Source organism: Gracilinanus agilis, chromosome 3, assembly GCF_016433145.1.
Source record: "Gracilinanus agilis isolate LMUSP501 chromosome 3, AgileGrace, whole genome shotgun sequence".
Lineage (NCBI taxonomy): Eukaryota > Metazoa > Chordata > Mammalia > Didelphimorphia > Didelphidae > Gracilinanus > Gracilinanus agilis.
This window is the reverse complement of record NC_058132.1, coordinates 14,499,023-14,514,060: the sequence shown is the minus strand read 5'-3', so window position 1 is coordinate 14,514,060 and position 15,038 is coordinate 14,499,023. Positions and strand designations below refer to the sequence as shown.

At 39.0% G+C, this 15,038-nt stretch overlaps 1 protein-coding gene across 1 annotated transcript in view; it reads left to right on the top strand.

The window, feature by feature from the left end:
• LOC123240770 (zinc finger protein 91-like) overlaps positions 1 to 15,038 on the top strand; it is a 730,881-nt gene that overhangs the window by 601,477 nt on the left and 114,366 nt on the right. The gene's annotated exons all lie outside the window — the stretch shown is intronic.

The following is a 15,038-nucleotide window of genomic DNA, read 5'->3' as shown; positions in this document are numbered from 1 at the left end:
GACAAGCCATTTAACCTCTCCCGGTCTCAATTTGCTCATGGGTAATATGAGGATTATAATAGTTCCTCTGCCCCAAGGTTGTGAGGATACAAATGAGATATTTGTAAAGTGCTTTGAAACATTAAAACATTATATCAATGCTAACTATTATTACCGTTGTTATTATTTTAATAGGAATTGGTGCATGAAATAGTAGTACCTTGAACATAATCATTATAAAATTTATATCAATATGATTAAGTTACAAATTAATTGTGTTGAAAAAAATGGAAGATTTTCTAACTCTCTTTTAGGAAGTAAGCTTGTCTATGGGAATATTATTTTCTTTTTATTCTGCAACAGGCATCCCAGAGTCAAGTTATACTAGAGATTAACTGATCCCATTTACCAAACAGGCCAGGAATTGGGAAGTCTCGTGTTCACCTTAGTGGCTATGTGCTCCACGTTGTGCCAGAGGGAAGTGCCAAGCTTTCTAAGACCATCAAATTGTGGAATATCTCCCAATTTTACTATAGAGCTACTTCTACCCATCTTATTACCTTAAAGGGTATCAGTGTATATGCAGGCAAATAGGATAGCTCTGAGCCCCTCCCCATTAAGGAGTCCCACCTGTCCTATCTTACTCTAATTCACCAAGATCTGCGTATACAACTTTGACCCAATGACATTAGCTATACATGTAAATGAACACATGGGCATGATTACTGTAAACAATACACTATTCTGGAATTAATGAAGGAATAAAACACTATGCAATGGAAAATCTATCATGCATCTATATGTCCTCCTAGTGGTAGGCAGCCTTAATTAGTTTCTATCCCTGTGCTCACTTGAAGAAATATGGTACCAGTCACAGCTATCTTTTCATAACAGTGAGCAACACAATTCAACTTTCTTTCCTCCAAGCTCAACTTCTTCAGTCATCCTCCTTGGAAAAATTAAAATAAAATAAGGTAAGAAATAATTCAGAGATCTCAACTGATATTTGATTTGTTCCTTCATCTAGTAGAAATAGTTATTAAATGAAGGATTCAAAAGATTCAGAAACTACACTATTGGAAGTAGGTTCCCCTTTTTACCCAACAGTCAAGGATCTTGGAGATTTTCTTCCCCCTCCACACCAAGCCCCTGAAATTTCCTGCCTTAACCTCTTCTCTACTACACTGACTCTGATCTAAACACATCATTGTTACTGGAAAGCAGAATCAGAAGGAAAGACAAAGTAGAGCTTCTCCATTTCAGTTCCTACTTGCCTCTGCCTTCCCTACTGTCATTCTCACTAAGCTCTCTCTCTCCTAGAAATCAAGTTCCCCAAAGCCAACACCTATCTCAATTTCCCTCAGATTCTTTCACTTGAAAAGCATTCCACTACTCCCCACACAAGGGTAAAGGGCAAAAAGTAGTGTGGTGCTTCAATTATAACAGCACTGGATATTTCCATAATTTCTTGAAACACATAAGAAATTGAATTCAATGAGTTTTTATTACAGGCCTACTTTGGTAGTCATTTGGAGAGATACAAAGTTTAGAGAATGTATAGCCAGAACTTCCTATATGTTATACTCTAGTAGCTCTATGAAAGCAAGAATCTGAGGGTATCTTGCCCAGATTCATTGGAAAAACTGGAAACCAGAATGTGGTAGGTGCCCTATTCCTCTCTTCTCTCACTGTCCTCTCTGGTTTGGCTCATTTGATGCACACAAATTGACAGGTCAGAGTTTCCCCACAACAGTAGAAGCTGCAACTAGTAATTCCTTTGGGGTTTCAGGTATAAACTTGATGGGTTACTATTCTTCTACTTCTGTATAATGTAGCTCTTGAGCCCTTTACAAATCATATAGATGATTTTATTCACTCAATCAAAATATGTATTAAAAAGAAGACAAAGCGGGGTAATTATAATACACTATCCATTGGTCCTCTCCTATCATTACTCACCATATCCATGAATAGTGCGTACAAATTTAGTTTAGTGATAAGGGACATGTAGAAGAAACTCATGTTCCCAAGGTAACAATTCTGGAACTGTCAGCCTTGATCTCCTTTCATTTCCTCAAAAACAGTCTGTACAAAAGTGTATTGATGAGCTCAGTGTTGGCTTTAGTGGCTATACTGCTAAGCTGGGGTACTCCTTAGCTTAGCCAGGCTGCTCATCAAAGCTAGTACATCCTTCTAATGGGAAGGGTCCAGCAGAGCTGAATATCCCATTCTTCTACTAAACAGTCTACTTCTGCTAAAATAAAATTTCTACTCCTCCTAGAAAAGGGAGAGGACTCATATCTGGAGTTTTCTGAGTTTTTCCATTTTTACCCCATTGAATAGACTCTAAAGAATTTCAAACTCCAAAGATGCCTATGGCAAAGCCATGAAAGATAACACTTTTTCCAACAGTTTTTAAGTTTTATTCTAAACATTACATTCCTCATTCAAAAATTAGAGTCCACTCAGTGAGGGGTCTTTTTTTACATCATTATGATCGAACAAATCTTCATTTCTTCCAGCTAAGCAGCAATTCAGCAATATACAATTGTACAATAATCTCAAAACAGTTCCAAGATTCGAGGCTTCCAACTCCAAAAGTTCTTCTGTTATTTATAATTTAGATCCTGGGAAATCAGAAACCATGGACATCTTTATGCTTAGTCTGTGGGTTTCTATCTTTGTGGTTTTGTTTTTAAATATATCTCACCTTTACCAATGATTTTGCCACTTTTAATTAGCAAAATTGCCAAAATATAAATCTAAATAGGATATTTCTTTACACAAACAATGGTGAAGATCTTATGAATAGTCTCAGGAAATTTGCCTTCAATCTTTTTCAAAAACCCTTACCTTCTGACTTAGCACCACTGGTTATAAAGCAGAAGAGTGGTGATAGCTAAGCAATGGAAGTTAAGTGGCTTGTTTAATCACACAGCTAAGAAGTATCTGAGGCCAGATTTGGACTTAGAGCCTCTTATCTCCAAGCCTGGCTCTATACCCATTGAGCCATGTAACTGCCCCATCACCTTAAATCTTAAGAAGCTGAGGAAAAAGTAAGATAGATGTGTCTTCCATATCACTTCCATAGTCTTTACTACCGCCATTTCACTTTAATGAACTAGTTTGCTATTATGATGTTCAGATTGCTTTTGTCGCATGTTCCCCTCATTCTTCTCTCATTGGCCTGGTGCAGGCAGTTATCACTTCCTAGCTACACTGATTCAATACCAATAGCCTACTGATTGGTGTCCCTGTCAGAATCCCCACTCTAGTCCATTCTCCAGTCAGCTATCAAATTGATCTTCCTAGAGCACAGTATTGATTACGTGTTATGTAGAGGATGGCAGCATGGAATCCCTGCAAAATACAGGGTCAGCCTCACCCAGAATTCCAGGGGAGGGGAGGCTGACCCTGTATTTTGCAGGGATTCCATGCTGCCATCCTCTACATAACATTATGTCACTTGACTTTTTCAATAAATTGCAGTAAATATAGCCTCTGAAATCAAATAGAAAAACCACTTCTGGTTTTTAAGTCCCTTCATAACTTGGCCCCTTCTCATCTCTCTGTTCTTCTTACACCCCATCCTGTAGATCGGTGCTGGCTTTCTTGGTGTTCCTAACACAAGACATTCCATCTCTCAACTATAGGTATTTTCAATGGCTGTACTCCATGTCTGCAAATCTCACTCCTCTTCTCGACCTCCTGGCTTCCTTCAACTTGCAGCTACAATCTCACCTTCTCCAAGAAGCCATTCCTAATCCACTTTAATCTTACTGATGCCCTTCTTTTGATTATCTCTCACTTATCCAGTGTGTGTCTTGTCTTTATTTGGTAGTTGTTTGCATATGGTCTCACCCTCATTAAAATATGAACTCCTTGGAGGGCAGGGACTTTGCTTTTTTACTTTCTTTCTATTTCCAAGAGCTTAGCACAATGCCTGGTACATAGAAAGTGCCAACAAATGCTTGTTGGTTTGACTTAATGAATAAAACTCTGCAAAGCTGGAATAAGGGAAACATGGTGGGATAGATGTTTCATAGAGGTAGAATGATTTGGGGGGTTAAGGTTTTGAAGAGGAAGGATCTCTGGAGGATTCATCAGGGTGGGAGAAGAGTTATCTGTGGGCTCAGCAGAGTTAGGGATGGGTGAATGTGTTTGTGGGGAAGGGAAAGAAAAATGTTTTTATTAAATAGTTACTATATGCCAGGCACTATGCAAAGAACTTTACAAATATTACCTCCTTTACTCCTCACATCAACCCTGGTAGGTAGGTGCTGTTATTATCCCAATTTTACATTTGAGGAAACTGAGGCACAGAGAGCGCAGATTATTTGCTCAGGATCACACAGCTAATGACTAAGACAAATTTTGAACTCAGATCTTCTTGACTACAAACTCAGCACTTTATCCTCTTTATCTAGCTGGTAATACTACTAGTAGAGGGATTTGATACATTTTTCCTGGTGGTAGAAAACTAGGTGAGTATGTAAAGGAAAGTTAATACATAGGTTCTTCAGGACTGAGGGGCAGAGAAAAATATTTCTGCCTTGAAGTACAGGATAGAAGGCTATAGAGGGTTCAAAGAGACTGAGAAAACAGTATATTGGAAGACAGGAAGATCACTACTAAATGAGATGTGTAAGAAAGAGAAAGGGTATATGTGAGAAGGAGGAAACCCCATACTTTCAGAGTATATCTGAAGGGGTGAGAGAGAGATGGGGTAGAGGGGATGACTCTACAGGATGGCAGATAGGACAACTGGTGATAGCACCTGAGATTAGGGAAGGCCACTGAGGAAAGTGGTACCTCAATGAAATGCAGTGACTTTTAGCAGGATCCAAAATCCTTTCCACCAGCATCCTTCCAATCAAAATCTCATCCTATAAAAAATGTTTGTAGGTTCATTATCCTGTGTCTTCTAGCACTTAATGATTATAATAATTAAAATGGATGAGGATAGCTTTGTTAAAAGGGCAACTCTGAGGTACCACCTCACACCTAGCAGATTGGCTAAAATGATAGCAGGGGAGAGTAATGAATGTTGGAGGGGATGTGGCAAAATTGGGACATTAATACACTGCTGGTGGAGTTGTGAACTGATCCAACCATTCTGGAGGGCAATTTGGAACTATGCTCAAAGAGCGATAAAAAAATGCCTGCCCTTTCACCCAGCCATACCATTGCTAGGATTGTACCCCAAAGAGATCATAGATAAACAGACTTGCACAAAAATATTTATAGCTGTGCTCTTTGTGGTGGCAAAAAACTGGAAAGCAAGGGTATGCCCTTCAATTGGGGAATGGCTGAACAAATTGTGGTATACGCTGGTGATGGAATACTATTGTGCTCAAAGGAATAATAAACTGGAGGAATTCCATGTGAACTAGAAAGACCTCCAGGAATTGATGCAGAGTGAAAGGAGCAGAGCCAGAAGAACATTGTACACAGAGACTGATACACTGTGGTAAAATCGAATGTAATGGACTTCTGAACTAACAGCAATGCAATGACCCAAGACAATGCTGAGGGATTTATGGAAAAGAACGCTACCCACATTCAGAGGAAGAACTACAGGAGTAGAAACACAGAAGAAAAACAACTGCTTGGACACTTGGGTTGATGAGGACATGATTGGGGATGTAGACCCGAAAAGACTACACCCATGTAACTATCAATAATGTGTAAATAAGTCTTGACTGACCACACATAATAAAACCAGTGGAAATTCGAATTAGCTACAGCAGAGGGGAGCAGGGGGGTTGAGGGGGTGAAGGGGAAAGTAAAAACATGAGTTATGTAACCATGGAAAATTTTTTCTAAAAATAAAAAATTTTTATTTACAAAAAAAAAGGGATCTGGGAAGGGATTGGGAGGAAGCTAAGTTGCAGCAATTTGACTTCTCTGCAGTACCTCAGCAATCCTGGGCTCTCTCTTGACCCAATGTTCAGCTCTGAGGTATTGATCTCCACTTTCTCCATATCCACCCCAGTACCTTTTCCTATTCAAAATGCTCTGGCCTGTGCTGGGGTAGACTGACTGTAAACCCCCTGAGTACAAGATCTATATAATTTTCCTTTATTTTCTACTATTCCTCCTATTTGGTAGGTATTAAATTAGTGCTTGTAGAATGGTTGAAAGATGAGTGAGAATGGAGTAGGAGACCTATCTAGGAAGAGAAAGTGAGGCTAAACGTATGTGGTGGGTGGGAAAGGAGCAGCGTAAGTATGGAGGGCCTCTGTGGGAGTACTGGTCCTGTAGGACTAGAGCCTGAATTTGTGATTATAGAACTACTGGAATAGACTTGATGGTAACTTTGGGGATCATTTATTACAATGCTTTCATTTTACCTAGGATGAACCTGAAGCCTGGAGGGGAAAGGCAAGTGACTTAGCCAGACTCACTTAACTAATCATTGCTGGGATGGTATTGGAATCTCCAAGTCTAGTGCTCTTTATTTTATTTATTCCCATACTGCCTCTGGAGTGAAAGGGAAATGGAGAAGGGTCATTAGAGGCTTAGGAGTAGTGGGAGAGTGTGGATTCAGCAGGGCTGAGGGTGGGAGTAGATAGGAGTTTGTGTATATTATGTCTGAAACTCTTCAAGGCTGAGTCTGGTAGAAGGTTGTGTTTCTGAGCTGGGAGGATGGCAAGTAGGACTGGAGGTGGATGGAGGACAGGGTGCACATAAGGTCACAGGGCTCTCAGATTGAAGATTGGGGAGGTATTTGGGGCATGAGCTCTGCAGCTCTGGGAAAATTATCAGTGGTTCTAGACTAGGTAATAGGATTCTCATACAACAAAAGTTGTGGGTCATAACTGGAGGTGATGGTGGGCAGCATTCCAAGCCCTCCAAAAGCTAGCTCTTTCCTACTTTTCCCTCGTATTTCAGGCTACTCCCCCTAGCTCTTCCCCATTTTGTCTGTCTCCTTAGCAGTGTACCGTTCCAGTGATCAGTCAAAGTGTTGCTTCTTTGAAGTATTTTTAATAAACTACATTTAATTCTTTGTCTTGAGTTTTACTTCCTTAATCAGGGAGAAAACCAGAACAAAGAATTTTCCTTTTAACAAGTACAGAACACATGTTGATGAAGTGAGTCCATGCCCTTTCTGAGAGAAGTTGCAGTTTCCCACATTTTAAAGCCTTCCCTAGGCTCCCCTAGCCATTATTTCATTAATATTCATATCTCCACATGCAGTTCCTCCACCACCCCAGCTTTGGATTCTGTGGCTGGGATAGAAATCCAGACTAAGCCTATGAATATTAGAAAAGATCAGCGACAGAGATAGAGACAGAGTAAGAGAGAGAGATCAACAGTTCCATATTTGAGTTTGTCTCTTTGTCTCTGAGTCTATATGTCTTGTCTGACTTTATCAGACCCCATTCTAGGAACTCTTTAGACTGTCAGACCACAGCACTGTGCATTGTCTAATGCACTAGACTGGGGGGAATCAAAAACCCATTAAATATAAGAATATGACATTTTGATTAATAATATTCCTCCTACTCTCCATTCCACTAAAATTAAAGAGATAGATGGAAAGGAAGCACCTGTGATACTTTGTCTTGGCCCCAGGGTGGCTATATTGTTGATTTGAGAAAGTGAGCATGACGAAGGAATATTCATCAGGGAGCCCCTGAGAAACTGATCATTAGCCTATGCATCAAACACAATAATGGTATGAAAGGGGCAAACTCTTGGAACCTGCAAATTCAGTCACTCAGAATCGGAAAGGGACCAAGTCACGTAATTTCATTCAGAGGATGTAGTTAAGGATTCTCTGTTATACTTTCATGGTGGGAAAGCTGAGAAAAGCCTAGAGATCAGGTCTAATGGAACTGTCTGCTTTGGGGAATCAGGAGATGGCTCCTAAGCCTATGTTAAAAGATATGGGTTCAAACCCGGCCTCAGACACTTCCCAGCTGTGTGACCCTGGGCAAGTCACTTGACCCCCATTGCCCACATTTACCACTCTTCCACCTATGAGACAATACACCAAAGTACAAGGGTTTAAAAAAAAAATAAAGTTGACTTTAAAAAAAAAGATATGGTGAATTCTCAGATGTAGATATTAAAATCATCTTTATTCATAAAAAATACTCCAAATCACTATTAATTAGATAAATACAAATTAAAAGAACTCTGAGTTGAGGTGCCACCTCACACCTATCAGGCTGACTAATATGATTAAAAAGGAAAATGACAATGTTGGGGTGGGGTAAAACATTAATATTTTCTGATGGAGCTATGACTGATAAAACCATTCTGGAGAGCAATCTGGAAACACACCCAAAGGGCCATAAAACTGAGCATACGCATTGATATAGCAATACCACTATTAGGTCTGTAATGCAAAAAGGACAAAGATAAGAGGGAAAAGACCCACTTGTAGTAAAATATTTATAGCAGCTCTTTTTGCGGAGACAAAGAATTAGAAACTGAAAAGTGTCCATCAATTGGGGAATGGCTGAAAAAGTTGTGATATATGATTGTAATGAAATACTATTGTGCCATAGGAAACAACAAACAAAACGATCACAAAAAACCTAGAAAGACTTATGTGAATTGATGCAAAGTGAAGTCAGCAGAACCAGGAAAACATTATACACAGTAACAACAATAAGGTACAACGATCAACTGCGAATGACAACTATTCTCAGCAATGCAAGGATCCAGGAGAACTCCAAGGAACTCAGAAAAAAGGCTGTCAATTGTCATAGAGGGAACTGGTGGAGTCTGAATCCAGATCAAAGCATACCTTTCTTCACTTTATTTCCTCTATGAAGTTTTCTCTAGTGTAAGTGATATGTGTCTTCTTTCACAACATGATGAATATGGAAATATGTATTGTATAATAACATATATACAACTTCTTTCATGTTCTTTACCATCTTGGGGAGGTGGGAAGGACTCAGAGGGAGAGAGAGGACCATGGATTGAAAAATGTCTGAAAATGACTATTAAAAATTGTTTCAACATGTAAAAAATTAAATTAAAAAAAAAAGAAAAGTACATTCACTCAGTGACCCATTGTTCCCAGCCTTGCTGTTCAATCAGTTTTGGAGAAGGTAATACCAAGTCTGCAGCTGTTTGTATTAGCTGCTCTTCATCATGGAACCCTTCCTGGGATGCTTGTTCCCCTACCCTGCAAATATACTTAATTTGGGGAGAAACTGGGATACAATGATCCAACCTCATTTAATGATGGAGACCTATTTGAATTGTCTTTATCTCATTAATGAAAGTTACCAATAAAAGTGGGCCCAGATTGAAGCTATTGGCTGAGTCCTAGTGATCAGCCCATCCATCTTGCTACCTTCATATAATTACAATAAACTCCTTTGAATTCACTTTGTCTTGAGTTTTGTATCATCAATCAGAGTGAGAGTCCAAAGATCTTTCCTTTCAACAGCTGACTGACTTTTTCTAGCTGTATTGATCCTAGAAAAGTCATTTAAAATCTCTTTGATCAGGAGCTGCATCTGCTATTCAAATGAATGTTAAGGGTTAATTTTGGCAGGAATTTGACAAATGTAAGGAGAGCAGTTTGATAACAACACTGAGTTTAATTTGGAAGAAATTCAGATAGAAATAGAAAGGAAGGAAGTGAGATGATTATCCTATATCTTATTACTATACCTAAAATCCTAATCCTATCGTGAATTTCTAAAAAAAAAAACCTACATTAACTGTCTTTGAGGACAGGTTCTTCTTGCCTGGAAAAGAAGGCCTAAACTTATCTACACTACTCCTACCTAGAAATATATTCACTACCTACCTACCTAAGCTACTCAATAAACCTTAATCACCTACAACCTCCTTAAATCCATTTCTTTATTCCAACTGTCAGTAGTAAAACTTCTATTCAGTCCCTCAACTAAGAGAGAGAGACAGAGCTCCTGCTCCCTAGGGAATCCTGAGGCAAAATCCCAATTGCCAACTCAACTTTCCTTATATATCTAGTCTCTTAAGTAACAGAATCTTTGGCTCTAGCTAACTCTCAGAAGACTGTCAGAACTTTTTCTCAGCAGTGCAGCAATTACTTAGAAATCCTTCTGCTCTTAAAGAGACAGAGGGAGATTAAGAAAATTCCTTTAACTTGAATATAATAATATTACTCATCTTGGGTAGGTATGAGGCTCAAAATGTATTCTTCAGATGGGGAGCTTGGTAGAGAAAGCCAAGGAAAATCTGGGGATCACTTGAGGTTAGAGGAATGAAGAGTGAATAAATGAATCTGGACTTACAGAATGAATTGGAGGAAAGGGTGTAAGAAGATCTGAATAACAGAGAGAATACATTGAAAAGCTCAAGGATAGGAGAAAGATCAGTAGTTGAGAGATTATGGAAGATAATGAGAAAGTAATGAAAAAGTTCAAGAAGGATATAAGAAGAAAGCCAGAACTAGGAGACAAGTGAAGAACAGCTATAGCACATCATAAATGATTAATAAATGTTTTCTTTTCCTGCAAACATGTATTCATTCATTCCATCTCTGGGCTACAAAGGGACCTCCCCAGCCCAATAGCTAGGCCACGTACCCCTGATTTTGTCTTGTGCTTATAGGAATATATTTTATCCTTCTTGATGGTCTCCTTCCACCTACTCTGTCATCTTCTTTCTCTTTATCTTCTGCCCCTTTGTCCTCTGTGGTATTTTCCTCTTTATATGTCCTTCTCCTCCACCACCTCTTTTCCTCCTTCTTTCCTGATGACTTTCTCTATTTTAAGCCCTTGGTCCTAAGCTCATCTACATTTATAAGTGTTTTATGTAGACATAACATTTATTTTGCTTACAAAAGTCATGCCCATGCTTGAAAAGCCTATGGAAAACAGTCCATAACCTTTTATTTTTAACTTCCTTGAGGCTTATTCATCACTGTATCCCTCAAAATATGTGACATAAATCATTACATAGAATAGCAAGCATTATAATAAGAGAAGCTAAAAATTTTATAGCACTTAAAGTTTTGCAAAGTGCTTTACAAATATTATCTAATCATTGAAATATCTCTGGAAATTAGCCATTATTATGCACATTTTACTAATGATGAAACTGAGAATAATGGAAAGGTTAAGTGACTTGTCCCAAGGTCACACAGCTAGTAAGATTTGAACTCAGATCCTCCTGACCCCAAGTCAAATGCTCTGTCCACTATAATACCTGCCTCTTTAGCTAAATGAATTCATCATGAATGAGGATAATCTTATGACCTTTGACATGGTTTCTGGGCATCTCCAGATAGTCCTAGTGTTAGAAAATAGGACTTAAATCTCTGAGTCCTTCCCAGTAATTTTTTCTACTTCCAGATCTTCCTCCAGAAACCTTTGATGGAGTGTCCTAGGCCTTAGCCTAATATATCCAGGAGATGGCTCCCTCCCCTCAATAGGTTTGAGCTGAACCCCAGAGCAAAGAACCAAGCTAAAATTACCTCCCTCTTAAGCTCCCAGGCCTCAGCTCTCCAGGAAGGCAAAAATGTAAAGGATATCCCTCCGCAGCAGAAATTAATCCTAAGAGGAGACACAGCCAACCTGAGACCTTTCAGATGGAGGATAGAGCCTGGAGACTGATTTAAAAGAACCTTTTCCATTCCTCTGCCTAAGGACACCAGACTTGAGGGGTCAGAAGATTTAGAAAATAGCAAGAAGTGGTGTGACCATGAAACCTGGGTTCAAGTGCTTGATGAGCAAATATGAATTTCATACGGGGATGTCAAGGAGTCTGAGGGGACAGGCGCTCATTTTCCTAACTATGAGATTTGGGGAAAGTCATTTAACCTCTGGAACATAAATTCCTTCATAAAATGTGAGAGTTAGACTCCATGATCTCTAATCCCCTTTCCAATTTTAAATGTATGATCCCGTGATCCCTTGCTTGTGTGATTTGTTTTTCTTTTCCTCTGGGGGGTGCTTAGATATATATGAGAGGAAGAATCAATTCCACCACTGGCTCTATTTCTATTTCCTTCCTTCTCTTCCCTCTTCATGTTTCTTTTTCCATGACCACTACCAACTACATACAACTTTTTGCCTCGTCTCTGCTGTTTCAGTGTCCCAGTCCCTACCTCTCTGGAGGCTGAAGATACAAGATGCCCTTCCTTGGCTTTCCTCAGGAGTGGACAGATCCTCATTTTTTGAGGTCCTCTAAGACAAAGTGGTAGTTTTTCCTGGGGAACTTTTTACTTGGAAGCTTTGGGGAAAGTAAAGTTAATAGAACACCTGATACCCCTCAATCTTGAAGATTGTTTTTTGATCCAAGTTTAACTACAACCTGATTCCAGTGGATTTTGGCAAGCCCTGCTAGTGGGAACAGCAAATCCTGTTTCTTTAGACTCTGACTAAAGCATTTTTGTCAGATTTTAGCTTAAGGATTCCTGATGACTTTGAGACCTTCTCTTTGACCCCTCTTTTATCGCTTTTCTCTTCTCTTTCTTCCTCTCCTCCAGAGTGAGGAATGTTGGTTTGCTAATGGGTTAATAGAAAGGAAAAATAATCAGCAGCTCCTCATGATCATAAGTGACACAGAGACCTGACAGAGACAAAGTGAGGTTACCACCTAATAGTCCTCTCCTACCTCTTCTCCAATGTGTATCACCTTTGGGTGCCTTAGGTAAGTTTTTGTCTTTTTGTTCTGGACTTGTGAGGTGGTTCTTGGAACATCCAGGATGGTAATGTTCCTTAACAGTGCAAATCTATACCTCTTCTGCCCAGCCAGAATTTTAGAGAGTTGTTCCAAGCACTAAGAAATTAAGTGACTAAGTGCTCAGGGAAAGGTAATAATGGGTGTGATGGTGGGCTTCAAACTAAGCAAAGTAGCTAGTTGAAAACAAAAAAATGACTAGAATTTTGAGCCTTCTCAAAAGGAAAGTTGTGGAAAGAATCTTTTTTTCAACCAGTCACCCTTTTAATCAGAGAGACAGAAGCAATGGGGAGTTCTGATGAGGTATGAATAGCAAAACTGAAGCAATCTCCTTGTGTAAAAAATGTTGATGAAAAGCATCTATAAGAACATATTACCATGACATGAAATCAGTTGAATGGCTGGACTCAACGAGAAATCAATGGTTTTAAATCAATTTGGGAAGAGATTTCCAGTGGATCTGTTTTACCTCATGTTGCTTAATATATTATAAATGAATACACGACATCCTTACCAAATTTTAAGAACAAAAAAAGTATGAGTATCTGTGAACCTGTCTATCTGTCTTTTTCTCCAAGATGATGATGATTATGTTGAAAAGAATAACAAATAAGACCTTGAAAGGCCAGAATATTAACCTCTATCTAAGAAGGCTATAATTCAATAAAAATATGTATAAAGTCTTTTACAAGTTCAAAAACACAATTTTGCAAATACAATATTCAGCAGAACATATAAACGAGTGAAATTTACTTTGATTTCTGGAAAATAACGGAATAATTAGTTAGAAAGTTAGTTCTGGACATCTAGAAAAATGAGAGATGATTCCAAAGGTCTCATGATGTTGCCCTCTCCTAATAGAAAGGACTCAAAGTTAAAATGGAGGCATATTATTTTTGGATGTGACCAATCAAGAGATTAGTTTTGCTTCGCTACACATATTTCTTACAAGGGTTTAGTTTTTCTCTCTTTTCCATTTTTGGAGAGAAAGACATCAACAGTCTGAATAAAAGATTTAGGGTCTTAAATGGTCTTCAGTTCACTATATGTGGATATTTGTGATGTGGTAGCCTAAAAGGTCATGTGATCATATGAAGAGGGGTATAACTATGAGGAAGAAAGTGATAGTCCCAAAATACTCTACTCTTGTCAGACAAAATTTTAAGCATTGGCTTCATCTTCTTAATACCATAGTATAGACTGGACATTGAAAAGTTAGAGAGAATCAATAAGAGGCCATCTAGGATATTAAAATGTCATAAACCCAGACCAAAGAATTATGCAAAACAGGTAAATATTCAAACAATACATAAGAAAAGGGTTCCCTGATGCTCTTCAAAAGTATAAAAACAAAGACCCTGTCAACTAGAACTGCCTCAACAACTCCCACCGGTGATACATCCAAAACAGGACAGTGATTAAAGTCTCTGCTCCTCTTGGGAATTTTCCTTTAAAATTCTTCACTGAATTAGTATTAGCTCAATTCAACCTTCAATGGGAATGAATACTGTGCAACTATGCAGTTCCCTGCAGAATGTCAGCTAAATTTAATTATTTTAAAGTATCTCTTCAGAAGATCTCAAAGATGACAGCTAAAACTAAAGCCCTCTGGAATCATCATTCATCTTCAAATTCATCAAAGCTCTCAACTCCTTATTCAGATATAAAGACCTAAACAATCTCATTGACAGGCAATGTGGCATTGTTGGGTGAGTTAAAAATCTGGGGGATGTTATGAGTAAGATTAGATTAGCTGGTTATTAGGTATTGATTATGTATTGATTAGGAAGTACCTAGCATGAAGGAGCTGGAGCTGGGAATTCCAGGATGGAATGAGGGAGGAGGAAGTCTGTCTGTGCCCTGAGTGTGGACTCCATTAGTGATAGGCAAAAACTGTTGCCAGCCTGGGAGACCTCAGAGCAAAGGACATCCTGCTTCCTGATTTCCCCTGGGATCCTGTGTGGTGTGTCATCTAGCAAAAGGACAAATATACAGAGCCAAGAGAGGAGGAGAAGTTTGAAAACTGGAGGACAGTGCATCAAGCAGAACCTTCTCTACTTGGTACCTGAGATCATCTTGACTCCTGGCATCCAGACATCATCAGTGGATTGCAGTGAGAATCCCAAAGCCACAAAAGCCCCAGCTGTACTCAAGCCTGGCAGGTTCCAGGTCTGAGGCAGAAACCCAGAGACTCCATGTACAGCTCCTTGGGCCCTGTTAGTTTAGATCACTTAGATAAGAGTAGAATAAGTCCTCCCATTGCCCTGTGGTTTTATCCCTTAGATTTTAAGCATAGAAATCCTTTCCCACATTTTAGTCTAACATAATTAAAGCTGTTAAGTCCCTTTTACCTTGTTAGCCTGTTACTATACTCTGGTCTAGTGGAAGCTGGGTGACAGTTAAGATCAACTGCCATT